The following is a 7507-nucleotide window of genomic DNA, read 5'->3' as shown; positions in this document are numbered from 1 at the left end:
AGTAAAAGAGAAAGAAAAGGAAATTAAGAAGTGACAGTGAGGTACTAATTTTGAAAGTCACAGAAATATACTGTGTTGCATTGTATGAAATTTGGAAGTTAACATAATATTTAGCTAATATTTCTTTGTCTGCAATGTGGTTAGGTAAAGACACTTTTAGATATTCTGTATCATTAATGAAAGATTTTAGTTTTACATGATTTCAATGCACAATAATGCTAAACTGAGGAATGAACATAATGCACACACTGGGAGAGTTAAGAAAATTGCTTAGACATAAGGTGGAGTTTTAGATTAGAGCTCTTAGATTCCTGACAATTCCTAGACATTTTTTTTCTGAGATTCTGTATGTATTACAAGACTAGCTAATGTTTATTCTTTCATTCGCAGTAGCCATTTGTTTTTTCTATTTAGATATTATAGGCTAGTATTGGCCTATTTATTTATTTCCTTAATCTAATTTATTTATTTTGTTTTTTAAAACATTGTTTTTCTGCTATTGCTCATTTATCTAGCAACATTGTATGTGTGTGTGTGCATATAAAATAATGCACTGTTATAGAGTCATCATTTCCTGGGGCCAAAGCTGTCATTATAAAACATGTAATCTATCACTGCTAATGTCAATTTTGTTATTTCCTTTGCCAGTTCTTGCTCTATCTGTATATCCTGGGAATTTACTATATGATTTTGAAAAGTTAATAATAATTACTATATTTCTGCTGCATTTGGGGGAGATGTTGGTGCCAGGAGTAGTGTTTTCATCTCCCTAAATTTCCACATAAAACACACTGAGCAATTAGGATGGTAAAGACCAAACTTCAGAAAAAAAGACTGCAACAGAAAGAAGTGCTACCAAAATCTAAGCAAAAAATACCAACATCTCACTAGATTCATTTGAAATCTGTATGGAGGAAGTGGAGGCTCTGAGAAAAGGAAAACCCTGAAGTGGTCATCAGGAACATAGTGAAATGGGTGTCAGGCCATTGTGAGATGAACAGTATAACTGGTAGGGGCATTCAGACTTCAATTTTCAGATGACTTCACGGAATCATCAGAAAGTCTAAAACACCTGGAAGTAGTTTGCACCCTGAGAATTCTTGAACACATAAAAGCTCTTTTCTAGCAAAAAGGACATGTATAGAGAAAATGTTAGGAGAAGAAAAATTCAATAAAACAGAGATAATAGAAGCAAAGAAAGAGAATATCAAGATAACGCTGGGAGAGGGAAAGTGAGGAGAAAGAACTCACAAAGTATACAGACATATTTTATTACTTCAGTAAGGTTAATAGAGTTACAGAGCTACAAAACTAGAAAATTATTTGAGAATGTCTCTCCCTCCTAAAAGCATAAGAAAACTAATTTTACTTAAAAAATAATGGCAGAAAAATACCTTGGTTAAATTCCACACAAACTATTTTAAAACAAAAGGGAAAGTGAGGTAGAATGACATCTTGCAGAAAAACTATAAACCAGTGTTTCAGAATGAAATGAAGAAATTAAGAAAAGAGTAAGAGTTATGAAAAAGCATTATGGATTAGAAATTTTAAAGTTAAAAATTTGATTATTAGAAAAACAGAAAATGGGCCGGGTGCAGTGGCTCACACCTGTAATCCCAGCACTTTAGGAGGCTGAGGTGGGCGGGTCACCTGAGGTCAGGTGTTGGAGACCAGCCTGGCCAACGTAGTGAAACCTAGTGTCTACTACAAATACAAAAATTAGCTGGGCATGGTGGTGGGCACCTGTATTCCCAGCTACTCGGGAGGTTGATGCAGGAGAATCACTTGAACCCGGGAGGTGGAGGTTGCCGTGAGACTTGATCGCCTCACTGCACTCCAGCCTGGGTGACAAGAGCGAGACTCCATCTCAAAAAAACTAAATAGAAAAGAAAAACAGAAAATAAAAAAGAGAAGTGAGAAAGTTCTGTTATTTTTTGACTTTTAAATAATAGCCATCCTGACTGGTAAGGAATAGTAATTCATTGTGGTTTGGGTTTGCATCTCTCTAATGATTAGTGATGTTGAACAATTCTTCATATGCTTCTTGGCTACGTGTTTGTTTTCTTTTGAGAAGGGTTTGTTCATGTCCTTTGCCTTTTTTTTTTTTTTTTTTTGAGACAGAATCTCGCTCTGTCACCCAGGCTGGACTGCAGTGGTACAATCTCGGCTCACTGCAACCTCCGCCTCCCAGGTTCAAGCGATTCTCTTGCCTCAGCCTCCGGAGTAGCTGAGACTACAGGCACGTGCTACCACACCAGGCAAATTTTTGTATTTTTAGTAGAGACCGGGTTTCACCATGTTGGCCAGGCAGGTCTTGAACTCCTGACTTCAGGTGATCCACCCGCCTCGGCCTCTCAAAGTGCTGGGATTACAGTTGTGAACCACTGTGCCTGGCCGCCCATTTTTTAATGTGTTTTTTGTTTTGTTTTGTTTTTTGCTTGTTGATTTGTTAAAATTTCTTATAGATTCTGGATGTTAGACCTTTGTTGAATGCGGTTTGCAAATATTTTTCTCTCATTTTTCAAGTTGTTTGTTTACTCTGATGATAGCTTATTTTGCTGTGCAGAAGCTCTTTAGTTTCATTAAGCCCTTCTTGTCTGTTTTTGGTTTTGTTGCAATTCCCTTTGGAGTCTTTATTATGAAATTTTTTCCAGGGCCTATGTCCAGATGGTATTTCCTAGGTTTTCTTCTAGGGTTTTATAGTTTTAGGTTTTACATTTAAGTCTTTAATCCATCTGGAGTCTCTTTTTGTATGTGGTGAAAGGTAGGGGTACAGTTTCATTTTTCTGCGTACCACTAGCCAGTTATCCCAGCACCATTTATTGACCAGAGAGTCCTTTCCCCATTGCTTATTTTTGTCAGCTGTGTCAAAGATCAAATGATTGTAGGTGTGCAGCTTTATTTCTGGGTTCTCTAAATTGTTCAATTGGTCTATGTATTTGTTTTTGTACCAATACCATACTGTTTTGGTTACTGTAATCTGTATGGTTTGAAGTTAGGTAGTGTGATGCCTCTGGCTTTGTTCTTCTTGCTTAGGATTGTGTTGGCTATTCAGTCTCTTTTTTTAGTTCCATGTGAATTTTAGAATAGCTTTTTTATAATTATGTGAAAATGATTTTGGTAGTTTGGTAGAAGTAGCATTGAATCTGTAAATTGCTTTGGGTACTATCGCCATTTTAACAATTTTGATTCTTCCTATCCATGAGCATGGAATGTTTTTCCATATGTTCGTGTTGTCTCTGATTTCTTTTAGCAGCATTTTGTAGTTCTCCTTGTATAGATCTTTCAGCTCCTTAGTTAGCTTTATTTCTAGGTATTTTCCTTTTTAGGTGGCTACTGTGAATGGGATTGCTCCTTGATTTGGCTCTCAGCTTGGACATTATTGGTGTGTAGAAATGCTACCGATTTTTTCCCATTTATTTTCTAATTTTGAAGCTTTAAGTTGTTTATCAGATATAGGACTCTTTCAGAGAGAGAGAGACTATGGGATTTTCTAGATATAAAATCCTATGGTCTATGAAGAGAGAGAGTTTTACTTCCTCTCTTCCTTTTTGGATGCCTTTTATTTCTTTCTCTTACCTGATTGCTCTTGTTAGAACTATTGTATTATACTGTGTTGAATAGGTGTTGCAATAGTGGGCATCCTGTCTTATTTGGTTTCTTAAGGGGAATGATGTTGGCTATGAGTTTGTCATAGATGGCTCTTATTATTTTTAGCTATGTTCCTTTGATGCCTAGTTTGTTGAGGATTTTTAACATGAAGGAATGCTGAATTTTATTAAAAGCTTTTTCTGTGTCTATTGAGATCATCATATGTTTTTTTGTTTTTAGTTCTCTTTATGTAATGAATAACAATTATATATTTGAGTATATTGAACCAACCTTTCATGTCAGGAATAAAACCTACTTCAACATGGTGGATTAGCTTTCTGATGTGCTACTGGGTTTCACTTGCTAGTATTTTGTTGAGAATGTTTGCATCTGTGATCATCAGAGATATTGACCTGAAGCTTTCTTTCTTTGTTGTGTCCTTCAGGTTTTGGTATCAGAATAATCTTGGCCTCATATAGTGAGTTAAAGGGGAGTCTCTCCTCAATTTTTTGAAATATTTTCAGTAAAATTGGAACCAGCTCTTCTTTATACATCTGGTAGAATTTGACTGTTAATCTATCTGGTCCCAGGGCTTTTTCTGTTTGGTGGGATTTTTATTATTGATTTGATTTCCATACTCATTAGTCTCTCTAGGGTTTCATTTTCTTCCTAGTTAACTCTTAGGAGATTGTATGTTTCTAGAAACTTATCAATTTCTTGTAGGTTTTCTACTTTGGGTTCATAGAGGTGTACATAATAGTCTCTGAGGGATTTTCTGTATTTCTGAGGGGTTGGTAGTAATGTTCTTTTTGCCATTTCTGATTGCGTTTATTTGGATCTCCTCTCTTTTTTTTTCTTTATTACTTTAGCTAGCGGTCTATTAATCTTATTTATTCTTTCAAAAGACAAACTTTTGGTTTTGTTGATCGTTTGGATGGCTTTTTGTGTCTCCATTTGATTAAATTCAGCTGATTTTGGTTATTTTCTTCTGCTAGCTCTGGGGTTGGGTTTTTTTGTTTTTTTTTTTTTTTTTCTGTTTCCTCTGGGTGTGATTTTAGGTTGTTAATTTGAGATCTTTCTAACTTTCTGATGTGAGCATTTAACACTATAAACTTTCCTCTTACTGCTTTAGCTGTGCCCCAAAGACTCTGGTATGTTGTATCTTTGTTCTAATAAATTACAAATAATTTCTGAGTTTCTACCTTAATTTTACTATTTACCTAAAAGTCATTCAGGAGCAGGTTAATTTTCAGGTAATTGTATGTTTTTGAGAGATCTTCTTAGTATTGACTACTATTTTTATTGTGCTGTGGTCTGTGAGTGTGGTTGGTATGATTTTGGATTTTTTAAATTTTTTGAGAATTGCTTTATGGCCAAGTGTGTGCATCAGTTTTAATGTATGTGCCACATGCTGCTGAGAAGATCCTATGTTCTTTTACTGTTCATTGGAGTGTTCTTTAGATGTCTGCTAGGTCAATTTAGTCAAATGTCGAATTAGATCCTGAACATCTTTGTTAGTTTTCTGTCTCAGTGATCTGTCTAATACTGCCAGTGGGGTATTGAAGTTTCCTATTACTGTTCTGTGCTTATCTAAGTCCCTTCATAGGTCTCTAAGAACTTGTTTTACGAATCTGGGTGCTCTAGTGTTAAGGTAATATACAATTAAGATAGTTAAGTCTTCCTGTTGAATTGAACATTTTATTACCATGTGGTGCCCTTTCTTGTCCTTCATGATCATTGTTGGTTTAAAGTTTGTTTTGTCTGAAATTAAAATAGTAACTCCTGCTTTTTGTTTGTTTGTTTTACATTTGCTTGGTAGATTTTTCTCCATCTCTTTTCTTTGATCCTATCGGTGTCATTACATGTGCAATGAGTCTCTTGAAGATAGTATAAACTTGGTTCTTGCTTCTTCATCCAACTTGCCATTCTGTGTCTTTTAAGTGAGGTGTTTAGCCTATTTATGTTCAAGGTTAATATGGATATGCGCATATTTGATCCTGTCTTGTGTTGTTATGTAGACTTGATTATGTAGTTGCTTTGTAGTGTGAATGGTCTATGTACTTAAGTGTGCTTTTGTGGTGGCCGGTAACAATCTTTCATTTCCATGTTTTGGACTTGCTTAAGGACCCCTTATAAGGCAGGTATGATAGTAATGAATCCCCTTAACATTTGCTTGTCTGAAAAAGATTTTATTTTTCCTTCACTTATGAAGCTTAGTTTGAATGGATATGAAATTCTTGTTTAGAATTTATTTTCTTTAATAATGCCAAATATAGGCCTTCAATCTCTTCTGGCTGGTACAGTTTCTGCTGAAAGGTCCACTGTTAGCCTGATGGGGCTCCTTTGTAGGTGACCCACCCTTTCTCTCTAGCTGCCATTAATGTTTTTTACTTTTGCATTGACCGTAAAGAGTCTGATGATTACGTGTCTTGGACATAGTCATCTTGTATAGTATCTTGTGACTAGCCTAAAAATGTATAGAGTTAGTTTCATTTCCATGCAGAATGGAACTAATCTAAGGATATTAAAATGTAGATCTGGACTACACATCTCTTGTGGGAAATATATAAAGGAAAAAAATTAAGAATTGAATTCTTCATAAGCATATTAACGGTGATAGGGCGAGTGTTATTCTGAGACTCTTTTGTATGCAGTTTAGAAGATAAAGCAAGTTGGTAAATTTTGGTGTCACAAAACTGTAGAATATTTGGCCTGGAGAACAAGAGATACAGATGTAAGATCAATGAAGTTAAATAAAACTCTGTTAACTTGAATTTGAATTATAAGTATCAGTATAAACTCATGTACTTTATAAATAACATGATATACGTACTCTAGCTGTCTTCACTAAAGAGGCCAGGGAATAATAATGAACCCCATAGCAATGAGCACCTCTGTCACTCAGGCTATGGTCTCTAAATACATTTTCACACAAAGAAACTTAAAATAAGTTTTAAAATTATTTAAAAAATAGTCAAAGCAGGAAAGATACTACATAAGCCTGGAGTATACTGTTAGGCTACCAAGAAATGTATCTATCAAAGGCTACTGGTGTCATGCCAAAAGGGCACAGAAGCCAAAGTTGTTCCCAATGGTCAAAAATCGGGTCATTGATTGTCAACATAAAGAATACTGCAATGGATTAAAAAACATCACGCATGTTTAAATCCATGCATGCATAATAAAACCTTTATTGTAAAAAATCCTCATCTTTGAATGATAAGAAGAAATTGACTCATTATTTTAAAACCAATAAACAGAGAGAAAACACCATTCATTGTGTTTTCTATGCTATTTGCACTCCAGTTAACCAAAGAGTTGATAAAAGAAAGTTTCTTCTTATAGAAGTATCCAAATAAAAATTAAGAAGAAATATTAGAATTATATCATCATTTTGAAATCTCTAATTAGTGGATCCAGGAAATTATCATCAATGACTGATAATAGCACAAAAACAGAGTAAAGCAGGCAATATATCCCTTCTAATGAGAATGACCATGATTAGCTATGAAATAGCCTTGCAAAACAAAACACACAGAAAACTAAATCTTATCCTGCCTTCATAGTAACTACAGAAAATATGGGAGGCAGAAGAATGTGTTAAGTAGCACCACACTAATGTAGTGAGCAAAATCTCTGGCTAACTACAGTATTTCTTCAATAAAAGATTACCAGAAAAATAATATAATGGAAGGTGAAACTCTAGTAAAAGAAACGTATGAGATATATTAACCAAGTGTAATCCACAGATCTTTCTAGGATTGCAAATCGCAGACAAACAAACAAAAGTTATAAAAGTTAGTAAATATAAACCCTGGATATTTGATGATAATGTGGACTTAACTGTTAATTTTCAGGTGTTATGTTGGTGGTGCTATGTGTAGAAAAAGAGGCATTATGTTTTAGAGATTTACAC

Source organism: Nomascus leucogenys, chromosome 13 (genome assembly GCF_006542625.1).
Source record: "Nomascus leucogenys isolate Asia chromosome 13, Asia_NLE_v1, whole genome shotgun sequence".
Lineage (NCBI taxonomy): Eukaryota > Metazoa > Chordata > Mammalia > Primates > Hylobatidae > Nomascus > Nomascus leucogenys.
This window is presented reverse-complemented; position numbering follows the sequence as displayed.